We start from the raw sequence: 20,828 nt of genomic DNA on the forward strand, positions 1-20,828 counted from the left end.
CATTGGTCCCCAGTTGTATATACCCTACTCTCATTCTGCATTGCCTTGTTTATTTGGTATGCTGTTTATCTCTGAAAAACTTTACAGATGGTACATAGTATTTGATTGTATTGAACAGTTTACCGGTCTCTTTTACTTGATTTATTTGAAGGTGCATTGCTGTAGTAAACATTTAATGTATAGTGTTTTGTCTTTTAGGATAAGTTTTGGTGGGGATAATAACTTACAGCTTGAGTGCTTGCCTGTATGCGGCAAGGCCCTGGGTTTGATTCCTAGTACCACAAAATAACAAAAACAATGATAAAATTCTTAGAAATGGAACTTTAGGATTAGAGAATAGCTTGAAGACAAAATTATAACAAACTTAGTGTAAAGATCTAATTGGTTTTTATTCTCAGTTTCAGATTTGGGAAACATTTCATGTTTTAGGATGGAATGAGTCTTCAGTGAGCTGAGCAGAGACTTGGCTTTGTAGGCAGAAAAGGGCTAACGGAAGCAGAAGTGGAACAAAAAGTTACTTTCCTTTATGGGATTGAAATAAGATTTCCTTTTCTTTTTGGCTTAGCTAAATTACATCCCTTCTGATTAGAAAACTGCCGTGTTTCAAAGTTCAGTATGAAAAGTGACTCTTGGTATAAATGACTTCATTCTGATTTGGTCTGGTTTTCAGGGACTGGTCCCAAACAATGGCCTCTCATAATCTTTGTCTAATAGAATTACACACATTTAAAGATGCTAGGGTCAGGCCTTAGAGGATGGTATCGCTTTTTCTTTTCTTTCTTTTTTTTTTTTTTTTAAAGACAAGAGTCTCACTTATATAGTCCTGACCATCCTAGAACTAGCTGTGTTGTCCAGGCTGGCCTACATAGCGCACAGAACTCTGCCTGTGCCTGCCTCTGGAGTTCTGGGGTTAAAAGGCAAGTACCACCATGGCCGACCCCGCAGTCCTGTTGGTAGTGTCAGTCTCTCCAGAGTCTATCTAGTACAATTAATTCTTCTATTAGTCTTCTGGATTTTTTTCTAGGGTGGTAGATGGACATCTGAATGCTTTGATTTTTGTGTTTTTGCTCTAAGTTGGGCATACTAAAATTTTATTTTTCTATGTATTTTCAAATGTAAAACAGACTTATTTTTGTTATATCACACCAGTTTTAGTCTTTTCAGAGTACCTGTAGTTTATGACTGGAAAACCTGATCCATGGGGGATCCTTTCCCCTTGGATCACCCAAAGCTAAGCTATTCCTGTATTTTGAAGAATCAGCGTAGATTTGAGAATAGAGCTGAAGTCATTCTACTAGTGTGGTCAGATGATTTCCCTGCAAGTCGTGTGTTAGCCCTGTATTTAGAGAGCATCTAGTTGCAGTGTCTGGGTGGGGATGGGTAAGCTGTGGTGCTGTGGTCTTGGAGAACCATACCTTCACAAAGAATAATAGAAAAGAACTAGAGGGCACATATGTACTTTTTTTTTTTTTTTAACTCTACCTACTCTAAAATTTTATTCAGAGATTTAGGAGGAGGGAGAAAGGAGGAATAGAAGATAATGAAGTTTTGACAATCTAATCCTACTTGTAGAACTGACAGGCTTATTCTAAAATCTTTTCCATATTGACTAAACTGGAGTCTAACCTCCCAGCAAGCTTGGAATTCTCTGGAAGATAGGAAACATCAATTTAAGGATAAGAGTAGAAGGAAGGTGCTCAATGTGTGGGTATTGGTGGCTCTTCAGTGAGTGGGATGTGTGAACTATGGTCGACATACAGCAGTAACAGCCTCAGTAAGTTCAGAAGTGGTGAGGAAAGATGATAATGACCCTGAGTGGGAGGGATGTTGTAGGAAGAACATACTCTTGTATGCTGTAGATGTGAAGTACCTATCTAGACTGCCTGCTGGGTCGTCCTTTGAGAGGTCAGTAGACAGAATGTTACATGAGTAGGTTCTTTTTCCCTATTATTTGATGGTGGTACAAGCTCAGAAACAGGTCCCATTTACAGTCTTGTTTCCTGGTAGTACCCCTTTGGCCATCTTTATCAGGTAGCTTTTGTGTTTTCTTTTCTAACATCTATAAGTTATTTGTACTTTTTTGAGTGAAATCAATGGAGTAGTGAATGTATGTAAGTATTGTGTGTAACATTAACCATACAGTGAGCTTGACTGAATTACTCTGTCATTTTGTACTACTGGTCCACTAATTTCTATGAATAAATTATCTGGCTTATTCTTTGCTCTTTTCTTCTTCTTCTCCTGTCCCTAGCTGTCCTTTTTCCTGATTCTTCAAGTAGATGAGAGTTGACTGGTCTGGGAGTCTTTATATCTAAATGCTGTATTCTGAAATCCTCTCTGCTGACTTTTCAAATACTTTACCCCTAGTCCCTTAAATAAAAAAACAAACAAACAAACAAACAGAAAACCAAAAAAAAAACATTGCTTATCTATTTATGTGTTCATTTTTGTCTTCCTCCTACAAATTTAAGGTTGTTTTGTAGAAGTTTATAAGCTGGGTAGCAAGAAAGGCAAAATAAAAACATAAGCTAAAATACCTGATATTAAACTAAATATTTACAAACAATAGGGCAGAGATACTTCTCTAGACTTCCTGGTGGATGATGTAGAAATGGAAACATAGTCAGTTTATGTTCTGTGGTGATATACTGTGTACCCTAATAAAATTTGCCTGAGGATCAGAGGACAGAACAAGCCACTAGATTAAACATAGAGGTCAGGCAGTGGTGGCACACACCTTTAATCCTAGCACTCAGGAGGCAGCGATCCCTCTGGATCTCTGAGTTCAAAGCCACTCTGGACTACATGAGATTAATCCAGTTTAAAAGAGAAACAGCCAGGCAGTGGTGGCACACACCTTTAATTCCAGCACTTGGGATCACACACCTTTAATCCTAGTACTAGGAAGGCTGAATAGGAAGTGAAATGGCTTGGTGGAGAAAGGCATATAAATAAGGCGTGAGGAGACAGGAACTCAAGGCCCTTTTGACTGAGGACTCAGGCATTCAGTCAGAGTTGGCGAGGTAAGAAGTGGCTGTGGCTTGTTCCTTTGTCTCTCTGATCTTTCAGTATTTACCCCAGTATCTGGCTCTGAGTTTTTATTATAAGACCATTTAGAATTCATACAACAATGTACATAAAACTTGAAACAGTTTTGATTTTACAAGGAGCACAATTCCTGGCACTAAGCTAAGAGGAAATGACATAAGTAGGATCCCATATGATGACGTAAGTAGTGGCCTCAACAGTAATGTTACAGTGGGTGCAGTAACAAGTTTCATATTTTCCACCTGTAGGTGAGACACATCATACCAGAGCACCTTTAAGAAAGACAGCTTTGTAGTGGGGAGGCTGGGTGAGAAATGTTTGAAACAGTCTTACTTAAAGAAGAAAAGGTTATTTAGGATGGAGATAGTACATGCCCTTTAGACATCTTGCACAAATATTTGTTTTGTTCATAGGAAGTGCAGCACTACTGGCATGGTATAGACCATCAAGGAGTGCTACCAGAATAAATACTGAGTTTGAAATTGTCCGTTAGTGTTTATCATTGAAGGTAGAAAGTTAAGGTGATTGTATTAATGACTCAGGTAGCACATCAAGGTTAATACTGTATTGGCAGGCTCATTGACAGGCCTGATTCTTAGAAATTCAATTTTTGTCAGCAAGGAATTGACTCTTGTTAGCAGTATACTTGCTAAAAAGAAACAGTGCATGTTTGTGTTCACCTATTAACCTATTATGAGAAATGTGATTGTGAAGTCCACTAGAATTCTGAGCCATTGAGCAATACATTATTTTGCTTTAGAATAAGCCAAATTATAACCAGAGGAGTTCCTTAGAGATCATCTTAAAATTGATTACCCTCATGGTCAGGATATACTATTCAGTGTTGGCTAGAGCATCTCTGTCCCCGACAGTGCTAGGTACATTCTGAAAATTGTTCTTTGGCCTTCCCTTTGTTGTTCTTAGTCAAATCAAACTCTCCCCTAAAAACATTCCATTTGTCACTGACAGCAAAAGGCTTGTGGTTAAAAGTCTACTTACAATATTTTGTTAAAGGTAAGGTTGTTAGATATTTGCATTATTTGTAAGCTCCCACATTCCTGTTTGAGGCGCTATCAAAATGCGGTTAACTCCCATTTACAATAAAATATGAACCTTCTCTTATATGGCTTTTGCTGTTTTATTCCAGTGAAAGATCATGTGTAAACGTGCTAGCCATAGGCAACAATTCAGTGTAATTTTAGATCACACTGTTAGTACAAATACATAATAAAGTATTGTGGTGGCTTAATGGTTAAACTTTGGCTTTGTAGTCAAATTTGATACTCTCCTTTCCCCCCTCTCTTTTATTTTTGTTCAAGCAGGTGCTGGGAGTGTTAGAAGCAAAATGCATAGCCCCCTGAACAACAATAAACTTTGAAAAATGATCACTTTAATGCAGCCATGAAAATGTCTTGTTATCATTAAACTAGAGTTTAGGAGCCTGGAATGATTGAAATTGGCATTAGGTAGAAGGACCAGGTGGTTGGGACAGTTGGCTCCTTATTTGGAGGGGGAAAATTATGTCAGTGTCACATACTGCATACAAATTAGTTTGAAGGGATTACAATTTGAATGTTCAAAGGGTAACTGAAAATACTACAGCAAGAGTAGGAAAAGTTTTTATTTAGTTTATGGATTGAAAGGCTTCTGACATGACAACAACTCAGAAGCCATGGAAGGGAAAGATTTAACTGTGTACAGTATTTAAGGCTCTATCAGATTCTGCAGGCAAAATTAACACAATAGATGGTAGAAAATACTGGCTTATATGCATAAGGTTGAGGATCATTTTGTTAATTATGAATACTTTGATAAAACTCCAATAGGAGGTTGACCATACAAAAGAATTGACGGGCCAGTGTCATGCGTGGCTCAGCAGATAGAGCAAACACTTGTTGCTCAAGCCCAAGTTCTGTCCCTGGAACCCACGGAAAGGTGGAAGGAAAGAACGGACTCCACAAAGTTTCCTGTGATCTCCACACATGGACTCAGCATGCACACACCTGCACGTTTTACATGCATACAGTAATAGATAAAATGTCTTTTAAAAAGAGGGTGAAGCAATTGAGACATGACTATTTGGGGGAAATAGTGGACAAATTAAAATATTAAAGGAAAGGATAGTGTTGGAAGGAATACTGGCTGTAATTTAGAGGTAATTGAATATTTTGTATATATATAGTTGTGATTTTATTACATGACAAGCATCATTTTAAATCACAGCGTAGTTAAGTGGGGAGTCCTGATTTAATGTGCAGGACACAGATAAATGATGAGCTGTGCAAGCTTGTAGAGAACTCTGCATTTTTCCCTCTGTGTTTCCTAAGTAATTGTAAGTTTCCTGTCAGTTTTTCTTGTATTCCTGCATAAATAACTTAAAAAAAGAAACTCCCTCCACGTTTTTTGTTCTTATTTAGTTTTTGCTTTCTTTACAAATACCTTTAATATATTCTCTCCATGTCCTACTGTTCCTTTTTTGCTTACTTTGTAGCCTTCTCTAGAGTTCTTTATCATTATTGTTTGTAGAGATTTGCTATAATTTAGACCTTTTGCTTTTGGAGACTCTTGGTTCTGTAGAAATTGTTTCAGAAAGTTCTTAGCCAGGAGATAGCAGTTAACCTGACTTATTGTTTCACCGTTAATTTCTCAATGGATGATGTCAAGCAGTAACCTAACAAAACATCTGCTATAACTTGTTTGTGTTATTACATACAACTCCAGATTGTCTGGAGAGAGAGGGGAGGGGGAGAGAATAACTAAATACTTTGCTTTAAAAGGAAGGAATCGACAATCTTAATTCTAGTTACTGCTGACTTGTACACAGTGATGCCAGTAGAAAGTCACTTAAGCAGATGAAGTAATGATGCAATTAAAAGAATTTGAAGGGGACCTTTGCTGCAGTAAGGTGATAGCAGGATTTATTGGTTTTAAAATTAATCTACATACAACTTCAGTTGGTAGAATTAGCTTAAGGTAGAATGGTTCTGGATAATAGAAAATCACAAATTATCTAATTGTTTATTTAGTTTAATAACAACCTATATTTTAAGCATATAGCCCTATATGCTTAAAAGTTCCTTTGATTTTAAAACTTACATCAGTTAAAACAGTAATGTTAGCACCATATTTAAGCTTATATGTAATTTTTATTTTGTGCAAACTAGAGGTTCCCCTTGGGCCCCCCCCCCTTTTTGAGACAGAGTCTCACTATATAGCTCTAACTGTCCTAGAACTCACTATGGAGACCAGGCTGGCCTTGAACTCACAGAGACCCACTTGCCTCTGTCTCCCAAATGCTGGGACTAAAGGCATGTACCACCATGCCTGGATTAATTTTCTTACATTCCTCTGTCCAGTGTGAGTATTAGAGTTTTTGGAGGTGAGAAGCAAAGCATAGTGGTTAGCTCCTGTGATAATGGATACATATTTACTAAATATTTTCTTGGGTTAGTTTCAAGATTGACTGCTTTCATTATGACATGCCTTATGTTGTTCGTATCATGCCCACTACTACAAACATGTTAAACATAGTAGATAACTATCTCAGCAGTAGTACCATAGAATTGTTTTTGTTCTGTTGTGCATATCTATGCATAGCTGATGAAGGTTAGAATCACCTGCTCAGAGCATGCTTGTGCATGTTTTTAATAATATTGCCAGTTTCCTTCTCATTCCTGCTCTGAGAATCCTAAGTACAGAGTACCTCAGAGAGCTTAAGATCCTCCCTGAATAGGGCTAGAACAGTGTAAGAATCCGAGCCAGAATGTGAAATTGAGAATGAATTTTCTGTTAAAGGATAGATAGTACATACAAAGAAGTCACAGGTTTTCATGGTGAGGAATCGGAGCATGGTTTTGTTGGGTTGTCTGTGTTTTACAAGGCTGCATTGCACTGGCCGGAGCTATAGTGTTATCTGAAGGTGCAGCTGGGAGAGATCTTCTACTGAGTTGGCTTACATGGTTGTTGGATGGATTCAGTTCTCCTTACTGGCTGTGGAACTGAGGGCTTCAGTTTCTTCTTGTCAGGCACTTAGTTGTTCAGAAACTGCCCTCATTCCTTTGCTTTGTGGCTTTTCCAGCTTTGTTAAAGAGAAGAACCAGAGAGAAAGCTAGCAAGGAAAGAAATTCATTGCTTTTGTAACTGAATTGAGACAGATTAGGAAGACTCGACTCCAAGAGGATATTTTTTCCCTCTGAAGTGCTGTTTGGCTAAGGGCTAAGTATTGAATGAAAATTTCCCGAAAATGAGACTATTAATTTTATGTTCAATCTTCATGGCTAGCACCCCTTAGTGTATATGAATGTATGTGTACACACACACACACACACACACAATGACAAAAATTGTCAGGCACAGGTATTTCAGTTGTTTGATTGACAGTTGTCAGACCCTTCTCCCACACTGACCTACTTGTGGCCTTCATCTCTATTAGGCTGAGTCAAAAACACAAAGAGCCATTAACTCTGCCCCAGCCAAGGCATAGTCAACAGAAGAGAGCAATGTGGGAGAGAGACAGTAGAAAGTTGAAACTGTGGGACATGAAGAGCTGATGAGACAGAGAAGGGTGAAGGGCAGCAGAGAGCTGAGGTGTAGAAAAGATTGTCAGGAGAATTCCAGAATGCTTTTAAGAGCTCTGGCTTCTTAGGATCCATAATTCTAAGAGGGAGGGTCCAACACTTCAAGCTCAGTACTAGGCCACTGGAACTTAAGTGCCGAGATGTCACACCGCAAGCAGACAGCTCCAAACATTCGAGGCTCAGAGTTACTGACATTAAACAAGTGGTACTTAGAGTGTGCATTCTTTTCATCTACTAGAGCAAAAGAATCCTCAGTTGACTGTTAATATAATCTTCCAAGTACTATCTTCCCTTCTATCGTGTTATTAGAAGCAAGTTAACTTGATCCATTCCACACTCAAGGGGAAGTAGAAATACTAGGAGTCAGGTGTCAGGGGAGGCTCTCTTAGAAATCTGCCTGACACCTAACTTTCAGTAATTTTTAGGATCCTAAAAGTTGCCAGGTGGTGGTAGCGCACACCTTTAATCCCAGCACTTGGGAGGCAGAGGCAGGCAGATCTCTGTGAGTTCGAGGCCAGCCTGGTCTACAGAGCAAATTCCAGGACAGGCTCCAAAGCTACACAGAGAAACCCTGTCTCAGGAATAAAAAGAAGAAAAAAAAGAGTCCTGAAGCCCAAAGTTGGTTGTTTGCCAGTTGAAGAGTTGGCTGATTGGTTAAGAGAACTTGTTCCATACTTACCTAGCAGGGGAGATACCATGAGCACGAAGGTGGTTTTCCCAGGGCGAGGCTTATCCATTGCTCTCCGATGTGCTGACCCCTGCGATTTCCCCAAATGCGGGAAACTCGACTGCATAATTTGTGGTAGTGGGGGACTGCGTTCACACTCTCCCCTGTAGAGGAAAAAAAAAAAAAAGAAAAGAAAAAAAAAAGAGAACTTGTTCCTCTTGTAGTGAACCTGGGTTCAATTCCCAGCACCTACATGGTGTCTAACAAGCATCTGTAACTCTAGTTCCAGGGCATCCACTGCCTTCTCTGACTTTGGAGGGTACTAGGCACGCATAAGGTACACACATACGTGTAGGCAAAACATTCATACATACAAAAAAGTAATGAAATAAATAAAATTTAAAAGTGTTTAAAGTTCTCTAGGGTTTGGATTTGGGCCTTGGAAGACTGCATGCATATGGGGTAGGGGTATGAGGATCACATGAGAGACTTCCCTTTATGGACTTCATTTTCTAGAAGGAAAGGTCATACTACTTGTGACTGCCATGTAACAACATTTTCTAGGTAGTAGCACAACTGTAAAAGGAAGAGTAATGAGTGTTGGAAAAGCAAACATTTCTGAAGCTTACTTCTAGTTATGAGATCATGAAGGACAGTTTTGTTACAGTCTTTGAAACTCCATGTCATTCATAGAAAAACACAATGCATTGGTGTGATACTTGGTTGGCTGAGATAGAGAATACTTTCAGTGGTAAGTTATATTACCTCCCCTCTTTGCTCAGCTTTTTGTGCACCCATTGAAACGACTCCAGGAGCCCTATAGATATGCATAGCAGAAAAAAAGAACTGTTTGTGTTTTGTTACTGTCTCCTTCAGCGGTCTTAGTCTTTGATTTGTTGTTTATCTTTTGAGATGGGGTCTCATACTGTAGCCTAGACAGTCCTCAACTTACCAAAATCTTCCTGCTTCCCATTACAGATATTAACCACCACTTCTGGCTCTGGTCATGATTTGTTCAGGGTAAAATGTCTTCATCTGCAAACTAGAGTTGTGGATTATATCATAAAGAAGGCTCTGCGAGGCTTCATGGGGAGTTTTGATTTATTGCTCATTTTTGATAGCTTGGCTTCAAATAGAAAATGAATGACTAAAACGTATGATGATGGTAACTTAAGGTAAACATTAGGAATGATGAGATGACTTGTCTAGTCTAGACCACATAGCTAAGAAATAGAGGAGTTGGGCATTAAACCCTGGTTGTCTGGTTTCAGAGTTGGGACTTTTACCCTGCAAGAAGCTAAATCCTGGGTTGTGCTGGAGATAAGTATCCAGAAAAACTAAAATTTATTTGTATTACTAAAATTTATAAAGTAAGAAGCCATTGAGCCTGTCCAGAACTTCGTACATTTTTTCATCATTTTCTCACTTCTACCCTTTAGTTATCAGTGCAAACCTCTGCACACTCAAGCTTCTCCTTTGTATTCCTTCTAGATACCAGCTTTCTCCCATGCCATCTCTAGATTTCTTTGAAATACTGTAAACTCTAAATTTCCTCCTTTTATTTACCTGGAATTCTCCTTCTCAAACCTATTGAAGTCTAGGTTCCAAAGACACAGTTTGAGAAAACTTAGGTGGTATAGGGCTATGCCTTCTATTTTTATTTTTTCTAATGGCACTTAGGAAGTCAAGATGTTGAAAGAACAGCAAAGAAGGAAACAGAGAAGATAGCTTTCCAGGATCCAGGGCTTTATTGGCATATGCATTCCACGTGGTATAATTAAAAGGGAAGGAAAGACTGGAGTAAATTGATGGTCTCTCGGGAGGGTGGAAGAGCTGGAAGTTTGGATGAGTTTGAGAATAGGTCTGTAAAGGGAGGAAGGGTATGAAAGATCTAGGAGGTTGGGATTGCAGTTGGAGAGTTTAAAGTTTTAGAGGAGAGTCAGTTAATTCTAGGTGATGACAAGGTTTAAGATCTGGCTGTTGATGTGATAGATTTAAAACAAAGAGATAGTCATAGAATTGAGGATGATGACCCACATAGGGTAACAGTGGCCTTTCATGTGCAGTGAATTCTATGATAATTCACAAGAGCATAGTTATCCTTGCCCCTTGTTTAATATCAGATGAGGAGATACTCATTTATTAGCAGGGGATATGTTAATTTTGTAATTGAGATTTGCAAACTCTTCACTGGAAAGTAGCATTGAGTGCATGATGAGATTCTTTGTGTTGTCTTTTGAGGATATTCCCTACCACTGGACTTTATGTTCCGAGTGTTTAGACCTTTATTGCCATTCTGGGCATTTTGTTTCTGAACAACAAAGAACAGAAAAGGATATGAGAGGAAGAACAAATGAATAAACACTTGTCTCAGAATTTTAGAGATATGCTAGTGGTTTGGAGGAGAAATGTCTGCCACAGATCAGACAGAAACAAATTACCATCATGATGTGGGATATATTGCTTGTCTCCTTTGGTTTGACTTTGCTGTTGTGTTAATCATGTATAATTAAGTTATGGGTACTTCTCAGAATTCAGATTGTGATGTTTTAGTTTTAGGTAAAAGTAGAAAATAATGCTTAGTAGCATTTTTATTCTTGATGTCACTGTAAGAATATGAAAGGGGAAATTCGATCTTATTTTCAGAGAATTAGTTTATTGTTAACACGCCCCTAGGAGGATGCCACTGGAGCTGACTGATGATCTGCACAATAACAACCAAACTTGAGGGAACTCACAGGTATATACCCTTAAGAGATGCCTTAGTTAGGGTTCCTATTTCTGTGAAGAGACACCATGACCATGCAATTCTTTAAAGGAAAACATTTAATTGGGGCTGGCTTACAGTTCACTGCAGTCCGTTGTTGTCATGGCCCACGGGTAGACATGGTGCTGGAGAAGGAGCTGAGAGTTCTACATCTGGATTGGCAGGCAGCAGGAAGAGAGAGACACTGGGTCCAACTTGAGCATGTGAAACCTCAAAGCCCACCCCCAGTGACACACTTCCTCCAACAAGGCCACACCTTCTAATAGTGCCTCTCCTGGTAACCAAACATTCAAATCTATGAGCCTATGGTGGCCATTCTTACTCAAATCACCACAAGAGATGACTGAAGAATTCCCAGTGTGCTTTCTAATGTATTCTTCAAATTCTCATACCTAACCAGTTTTCCATGTTGAAGATGTCTATGCAAGAACCACTAAATAAGTGTTGTGGAGGAGTTTAAGACTCCACATCTGTCTTTGATGTTCATTTTTTTCTCTGCTGTGAAGGAGAGCCAGCACTGTATTAAACTCTTTTGTTGATCATTTGAGAATACAAACCAAATTAGTATGTTTTTGGTTTTTTATTTTGTTATAAATTCTAAACTGAAGAATGTTCATAATTGAGTCACAATGGCAAGATGAACAAGATAAACAAAATAGTTATGATTGTTAGAAAAGATTTTAAAATGTTCTTTAAAATTGTAACCGAATTTGGTGTTTCTTATATCAAAGCAAATTGATGTGGATAACTAATTATGCCCCCCCCCCTTTTTTTTGGAGAGCATCTTGCTATGTAGCCCAGGCTGTTCTTGGATTCCCTATATAGCTTAAGTAGACCTTGAACTCAAGATCTTCTTGCCTCAGCTTCTGAGTACTAGGATTGTAGTTATGCACCAACATGCTCTGGTAGTTTGTGACTTGATCTGAGAATGTGATGACACTAAGAAAAAACATACTTCTCTAAGGTGAAATTTCTGTTATTTCTATTGCAAAGGCTACAGTGGCTGGCGTTTTGCCAGGTTCTTTCCATTAACTGATTAGTGTATACATTTAATTCCAGTTTACATAATCTAATTGGGCCTGTGGAGTTTTTAATGCTCTTTTATTGCATGCAGTTCATTGTTACAGTGTATATTTTAAAGTAAGATGGCCCAGTGAGAACTTAATGATGAATTTGCTAATAAGATACTTCTGAAAGACAGAGACTTGATTTTCAAGAAACAAGAGAACAAGAGTTTCTGTAGTTCTTCTATTTAATGGATTGAATTAGTTGCTTTTATTTTCATCAGCTCAAGAGTTTATATTTGAGTCAGAAACATAACTTTCAGCCTCTACAGTCTGCAATGATTTATTAAATAGCTCCTGTGGAATAAGACACTATTTTGTCCTCTCCTGTTTCATTCTTTATTTTCTAGTTTAATTTTCTTGAGTCTAAATTAGAACTAAGTTAAGTTTTCATTCATAGCTCATCAGAGGAGGAGGTCATTGTGGTGATCAGTTCCCTGCCCTCCTGTCTGTCCTTGCTGTTCTTTTTTTGAATCTGGTGTCAGATGTGCCTACTTCTACAATAGTAGAAACGTTGGCTGGTTGAAGGTGTCAGTTTTTGCTGTGTTTCCTTTGGATTTTGATCCTTTCCCTTGCTTTTCTGGAGCAGCAAAGGGGAAGGAAAAAAAAAAAGAAGAAAAAAACAAAAACTTGACAAGCGTTCAGACTCTAGCTTCATCTAGGCAGTTTTATAAATTTTGGGGTTTTTTTTGGGGGGGGGTGTTGTTTTTTTACTAGAATGCAGAATAGATTTTTTTTTTTTCCTGGTATGGTTGGGTCTTTGAACATAGTATTCCAGATACCTGTATAATGTATATTCAGTTATTTAAATAAAACACTTTGCTTTTAGAAGCCTGTTCACACATTACTTGGTTTTTAAAGAAGAAAAGTTTTAATACTTTCTGAAATTAGGAAAAATGCCTTAGTGTTGTTTTAATAATTTTCATACAATTAGAGTATTAATCTGATTTAAAGATTATGATGGAAGTTGGGGATGTAGCTTAGTTGGTATTGTACAAGGTGCCTGGGGTTAATTCCCAGCAAAAAGGTGGCACACACCTATAATCCCAGCACTGGGGAGGTGGAAGCAAGTTCCCCCCTCATCCAAAATTTGTTTTTAGTTTCAGTTACCCATTATCAACTTTGATATAAAAATATTTCATGAAAAAAAATGTAGAAATAACAACTTAAACATCTTGAATTACATGATGCCTGAATTCCATGGTGAAATCCTGTACCATTTTGTTCTATCCTATCCAGGTTGTGAGCCTTTCAGGTTATGTATGCTGCCCTCACATTAGACAGTAACCGCTTTGGTTACTAGATTGACTATTAGGGTTTTCTAGTGCTTGTATTTAAGTAATCTTTATTTTACTTAGTAATGGACTCAGATACAAGAGATTTGCATAGTGTTTCCTTTAAATGAAAACATAGAAGTTATCCATATAAGAAAAGAAAAAAATGGTATTTGAGAGACCACATTCACATATATTTTTTACAATATATATTGTAATTGTTCTATATCACCATATGCCTAATTTATAAATTAAACCTTATAATAGGTATGTGTTTATAAGGAGAAAGTCAGATTATGCAGGGTCATTATTGTCTTTTGGCATCCAGTGGAGGTCTTGGGCCCTCTTCTGCCAGTGAGGGAGAACTACCATGTAGATATTTAAAGGGGCACAAGGTCCTTTTAGATATCTCACAAGTGTTTCATGAAATCAGAAAGACCTTAGCTCAACCTCATTCTTCTAGGTGATTTAGAAGAGAAGCCCCTTTGAATCTAGAGATTTTTCACAAAGAAATTCCTATCTAGAATCTATCACGCTATCGCTTAGCGTGAACTAAGTGATAGGTGGGAAATAGCTTTCTGAATTTTGGAAATTTCAAGTAAAACTACAGGGTATAGAGGGTAGCAAATAGGATGCTTTATGAACATGGAGAGTAAAATTAGATTTGAACTTAAGAAAGAGAACAGGTAACAGAGCATGCATTCTAGTGATATGAAACTGGAGACAGCAAGGTTGCTGGACGAGCATCAGAATAATCCATGTAAGAATGATACAGAGTCAGGGAGAGCACTTGCTTAGCCTGCTCATGGTTTGGGTTTGAGTCCTAGTGCTGAGGGTGGGGTTGGGGTAGGGTGACTTAGAGGCCCAGATTAAAGAGTCCTAAGAGTCCTAGTTGGCAAGTGGGAAAAAGTAGGAGGGGAGGTAGAATCTTTGAGAATTGATGATTGATTAGATTTAGAAGGTAAGAGTGATTTTTCAACTACAGGAACAGTGACTGTGCCAAACATCAAGATGAGGAAGAATATCAAGGGAACAATTAGTTCTTAGGAGGAAATATGGGAGACAGGAGACAACAGCTGGGAGATAGGGTCCTAAATGCAGGGACTTACCTTGTTTAGAGTAGAGACAACATGAGTGGTTTTGCTTCAGAGAACTTCATCTCCATGTTTGCTTCATGCCCAGTGGCGGTGCAGCTCTGATTCCAGGTTCAGGTTTGTCTGCAGTCACTTGGTTGGTTCAAAGTGAGTTTACGCTCAGATGAAGCCATCACCATGCTTGCTAGAGGATGGAATGGTCTTTGTTTTACTTAAAGTGGTGTGTTGCAGTTAACCTGAGGAAGTGAGAACAAAGAAGCAAGAGAAGGAATGTCCTGCCAGTATTTCTGGAGTATCTAAAAGTGTTATGTTTTACACAAGCCACAAGATTCTAGTTTGTCTTGTTTCATTTGTATTGTGTTTTTCTGTTCCTTGAAATTGATTCGCACCGCAACTGATGATAGAAAGTATAAAGTTGTTAAGAGAGTAGGTGGTGGAAATAGTTTTAGCTGAATAGTTGATGAAAATATGAAAGTAACCTTGAGCTCCAAGTTGAGAATAACTGAGTCAATTGATTTGCATGACTGTGATTAGAAGCAACTGAAACTAGCCTACAGATCTTGCACTTAGTTCAGTGGTGGTTGTACTGTATGGTCTCACTCATTTCAGCTGAAAACTTAGGAAATGGTAGTCTTTGGGTGAACTGCTTATGGATAAAGGAAAAGTGTGTGTGCGTACAAAAACATGAGCGTATGTGTTTATGGAAACTCTTTGATATAGCTATACATTGGCTTTCTTCCTGTGAAGATCCTGAATGAATACCTATTGATATAATATATCTGGGTGCACTGGTCACAGCTACACAAATCTTTCAAACACTCATAATTTTAATTGCTTTAGGGAAAGAGATACTTATAAAGCAGTAAAATACTATCTGAATTTGGCAGTTCCTTTTCACTGTCTAGATATGCTTGTGAAAAATGTCTCCCCAGAACCTTTAATTTTGTTCCTAAACAAAATAACAGAGCCATTTCTTGATGCTGTCGATTGCTCAGGGTACATTTGGTGATAAGATTTTTATTAAGTTGGGTAGGTGAGTTGTAGACCATGTCCTTCAGGGAATCATTTATTGTTTTGTACAAGAATAGGTAGTACTGAGGAATCATGTCTTATTTTGGGTATCAAATAATCTCTTGCTTGAATATCTGACATTGGCACTACTTTTCTTTGATTTAAACTGAAAAACCAGCCAGTGCTCACTTGAACATAAGCAAGATAACAGTTTCTTATTAACTTATTGGCTCTATTTTTGCTCTGTGAAAAAGAAAAGCTACAACACTACAGTAACATATACCTGTGTCCTAATGATTAGGTGTTTGGCCTAATGTCAGTTACTGGCATTCTGTCTTTTAGAAAAGTGTCTGTCTTTTGAGCACTAACATTGTTTCCAGTTGAAAATGTTAGAAATAGACAAGACTTCGGATATATGATAGCCTCAGATCTAAAGAAAGTTGCTGAGAGGCAAAATAAAAGCTTTTGTTAAAACACTGAAACAAAAAGAACATTGGAGAAAATGGGAAATAGACTGATTGATTGCTTTGTAGGAAATGGTAAGGGATCTATTTAGACAAGACTGCCTAGTGGTATCATTTATTAACATCATGGTGATATACCAGGTTGTGTGCTTAACTGTATTGCTTAACTAATTTTCAAGTATATCAGGATGTACATGTTTTGAAACCCCATTTTAAAGAAGCATCTTGAGATTTAGGTGGAAAAATATGTCCAAGGTTCTGAAGCTAAGCTGATTCTCATGTCCCCACTTTTAACGTTGATGCCGCAGTTACCTGATGGAGCTGTGTGCTCTTACCTTCAGTTGGGATTCTAAAACGTCCCATTTTCTGGTTTGGTAATTTTGAGATAGGGTCTCACTGTGTAGCTTCTGCTGTCCTGGAACTCAAATGTAGACCAGGCTGACTTCCAGTTCTCAGAGATCTGCCTACCTCTGCTCCTCTAGTGCGGGAATAAAGGTACACACCACTATGCCCGGCTTTCTGTTATTTCTTATAGCTTAGGAACATTTTCATCATTTGGGAGAAGTGATTTAAGGGTGTTTTTTTTTGTTTTGTTTTGTTTTTAAACAAAACAAATTTCTCCTCATAGTCCTTATTTTGAATGTACTACACTGATTGTTGGGAGGCATTTTGATGATTGGTCATCAAAAAATTCCATTCTCTGTTTTCTTCACACCCAATATTTATTGTAAATTGCAAAAAAATTTTAATTGTAATTTGATTTTTTTTTAACCTTCCTCACAGTAATATCCAGTATGTGTCTAGACATACTTAGAGACCAGGTGTGTCATTCATATATCACAGAAGAGCAGTCATTAAGTGTTACCAGGGACTCATGTCATCTGTTCTCTAAAGAGATACATAGCAACTACTTGGGATTTTGTAAGCTTAGAAGCAAAATGGAAGATATTTTGTGGATGCTTATATAACGAGAGAGAAGATGTCATTGCGTTTTTAATTGGTAAAATGTAAAATATGGTAGTAATGTAAGATTTTGTGATACAAGCCTAGAGTAGAATTATTTTGGAGGAATACTATTTTTTAGTTAGGGACCCATGTTAGTGTCCTTATGATCAGATATTTTACAGATATTCTGTACAAACTATTCTTAGAGTCTAGGCAGTTGGTTCCATGGCTAAAGAGCTTGCCATGTAAATGTGAGGACCTGAGTTTGGATCTGTAGAGTCCACATAGGGCTGGATGGACATGTTTGCACACATCTGTAAATCCAGTCCTCCTTCAGTGAATTGAGAGTGGAGACAGGAGAGTCCCTGGGAGCTCAAAACAAGGCTCAAACAAGATGGAAGGCAAAGACCAGCACTCAGTGCTGTCTTCTGACCTCCACACATGCACATCATACAGACACATTAAAAAAACAAACTAGGGCTGGGGAGATGGCTCCTCAGTTAAGAGTGCTTGTTGCTCTTGCAGAGGACCTGGGTTCAGATCCCAGAACCCACATGGTGGCTCACAGCTATCCCTAACTCCAGTTCCATGGGTTCCTACACCCTGTTCTGAACTCTGGGCACCAGGCACACCTGTGCTGCATGTACATACATACAGACAGACACACACACACACAAATCAAGTAAACAAATTTGTACAACGACAAAAGCCAAGCAGTTTTTCGCTTGTGTGCTGTAGAAAAACAGGCACTATGCCAGGGCGTCGTCCCGGACGCTGCTTTGCCAGCCCCACCTTCGTTGCTGCTCTCCCCACCGCTTGTTTCATGGGTAGTGATTCCCAGCCGGGCTAAGCAGCCTGAGGCACTCTGAGTTATAGTGACTGCCAGTCTCTGTTCTGGGTGCCGAGGGAACAATGAAACACAGTAGAAATCACTGCTTCCGCTAACTGGTACTAAGTACCAAGTAGAAAAAGAAAATATGGGAGGAAATGTATATATATATATTCCTGTATTTCCTAAGCAGTCGTAACTAAATTAGTGCCCTTAATAATAGCAGTAAGCAGCCGGGCAGTGGTGGTGCACACCTTTAATCCCAGCACTCGGGAGGCAGAGGTAGGCGGATCTCTGTGAGTTCGAGGCCAGCCTGGATTACAGAGTGAGTTCCAGGAAAGGCGCAAAGCTACACAGAGAAACCCTGTCTCGAAAAACCAAAAAAAAAAAAAAATAAAATAAATAATAATAATAATAATAGCAGTAGGCAGGGCTTTTAGTTGTTTACTTTGTGACCAATTAATATACTTAAGTTTTAATGTATTCATTTGGTTTTTAAAACAGTACAGGATAAACTATTTTTTTTTGTCCTTTTAGATTTGTTAACTGATACCCAGAAGACATTTACTTTAGCTAGGAGTATGGATTCACGTTACTGGGCTCTACAGCGTTGACTTTAAAATCTCGATGCTGTATTACTTTTTATTCTTTAAAAAGTTTTTTAAATTTTATGTTCCTTTGTTGAGAGAGAGAGAGAGAGAGAGAGAGAGAGAGAGAGAGAGAGAGAGAATGAATTAATTTAGTGATACTGGGGATCAAACCCAGGGCCTTTTTGTATGCTAAGCAAATGCTACACCATTGACTTATATCCTCAGCCTTGGGATGATTTTTGTATGTGGTTTTAGTTATCTCTGCTTTCTCTTATCATAGTAGCTGCAGTATAGATACTTAATAAACTCTTTGTTCTTTTAATGTGGCCAAGTGAGGAAGACCAAAGATAATTTTTTTATGTACAGTTTTTTACTGTTTGAGTCAACAGTTATTCAGGTACATACTTTTTTTTTTTTTAAAGTTTATTTATTTATTATGTATACAGTGTTCTGTCTGCATGTATGACTGCAGGCCAGAAGAGGGCACCAGATCTCATTACAGATGGTTGTGAGCTACCATGTGGTTGCTGGGAATTGAACTCAGGACCTCTGGAAGAGCAGTCACTGCTCTTAACCGCTGAGCCATTTCTCCAGCCCCCCATACTTTGTTTTAAAGAATTGTGAGAAACAAAAGATAAACCAGAAACAGTTATTGCCCTCAAAGGAAATAGTTTCTGGAGGCAGTTTGTAAATTATAAATACAGTTGTTGGCTTTTATGTACATAGGTATTACCTTTGTTTTTCAGAGAGTTGTGTGCTTTAGTTTTGTTTTCCCATGCTTTAGGGGTGATCGTTTGCACTTGAAATGAGCTGAGGTAGTGCACCAAGAGAGGAGCTGGGGCAAGAATACAGAAGATAGGATTTTAACAGGCGGATTATGAATCTGGAGGGGAAGGCTGCACTTCAGAAAGGAAGAAGGGCTGGAGAGATGACTCAGAGGTTAAGAGCTGGCTGCTTTTCCAGAGGTCCTGAGTTCAGTTCCCAGCAACCACATGGTGACTCCTAACCATCTATATTCTGACATCCAGGCATGCATGCAGGCAGAACACACATACACACACACACACACACACACACACACAAACACACACACACACGTGAGGAAAGCAAGATCTGATAGAGGCAGAAAACGCCTGTCATGTTTGGAGCAAAAGTAGTCTTCTTGGCTAGAATATGGGTAAAGAAAAAGTAAGTAAGTTGAGGCCAGTTTGTGTCGGATCTTAAATCTCAGATGAAGGTGTTTGGACGTAATTCAGTAGACGGTGGGGAGCCACTGCAGTGTTTTGAGTAACGTGATCTTCACTGTACTTCGTGTGGATTAATCAGTGGCATTGTTAGTAATGAATGATTTTTCGTTGTTGTATCTTTTTTCTCCCTGTAAAACTAAAGTAAACTTTTAGTAAACTTAATTTAGCTATCAGATAATAGTAAGAATCTTTACTAATGATATGGGAGAAAGAAAGAAATGATTAAAGCCTCATATTGCACCAATTTTTTTCTTTTTCCGCTTTTGGTTTTTCAAGACAGGGTTTCTCTGTGTAGCCCTGGCTGTCCTGGAACTTGCTTTATAGACCAGGCTGGCCTCAAATTTAGAGATCTTCCTGCCTCTGCCTTCTGCGTGCATACTGGGACTCAAGGCGTGTGCCACCACTGCCCAGCTAATACTGCACTGATTTTTTAAACCTGCTTAAATTCACCTATTGTCAACTTGTGGTTTGAATTTTTGTGTGCAGACTCTTTGGCAGTGAGTTAGTTATATACCACAGATAAATTAATCTTCCAGGGCTAGAGAGATGGCTCAGAGATTAAGAGCATTGGCTGTTTTTCCAGAAGTCCTGAGTCTGATTCCCAGCAACCACACGGTGGCTCCCAATCGTCTATAATGAGATCTGGTGCCCTCTTCTGGCATGCAGGCATACATGCAGGCAGACACTATACATAAATAAAATTAAAAAAATAAAGATTTATCATTAAAAAAAAACTGTGTTTAAAAAACTAATCTTATAGAAAGCCTTTTATACAGTATTTTATTTTTGTTTTGTTGTTTCTTTCTTGGCTGCTTAATAAATTGCAGATTTCATAACCCAGTAACACAGGCCTTTCCCCATTCACCTCCCCTACATTTGCTACTCCAATGTAACGATTGCTATTAGATTCCTGTTTCTTTGTCTCATCTGCTGTAGTTGTTGTGACCTCCGGAGAGTTAAAATTGCAGAGAAGGCTGCATATTGAGGTGCTGAGAACTCAAGACACTAGGTCATCTAGTGGAGCAGATGGAAGGTACTTCCTAGACTTGCTGTGGGCCAGGTATTGTGGCAGGTCATGGAGAGCTGATGAGAAGTGACACACAAGTGGTCTCTGCTCTTTGTAGACGTCGTCTGCAGAAACAAATGTTAATCATTAATAGTAATAAACTACTGTGGTAATTACAAACTGGGGTGAGTCCTGTCAGGGAAGTACTCTGCGGTACTTTAACAAAGTATATAAGGAAAGGAAAG

At 38.5% G+C, this 20,828-nt stretch overlaps 1 protein-coding gene and 1 non-coding gene across 2 annotated transcripts in view; both read left to right on the forward strand.

Annotated features, from left to right (window-relative positions):
* Pou2f1 (POU class 2 homeobox 1) overlaps nt 1-20,828 on the forward strand; it is a 142,156-nt gene that overhangs the window by 12,244 nt on the left and 109,084 nt on the right. The gene's annotated exons all lie outside the window — the stretch shown is intronic.
* On the forward strand, nt 8,297-8,459 carry LOC131925896 (U1 spliceosomal RNA). The gene has a single exon (XR_009383393.1). It is a non-coding gene; the product is annotated as a U1 spliceosomal RNA (small nuclear RNA).

This window comes from Peromyscus eremicus, chromosome 15 (genome assembly GCF_949786415.1).
Source record: "Peromyscus eremicus chromosome 15, PerEre_H2_v1, whole genome shotgun sequence".
NCBI classification, from domain to species: domain Eukaryota; kingdom Metazoa; phylum Chordata; class Mammalia; order Rodentia; family Cricetidae; genus Peromyscus; species Peromyscus eremicus.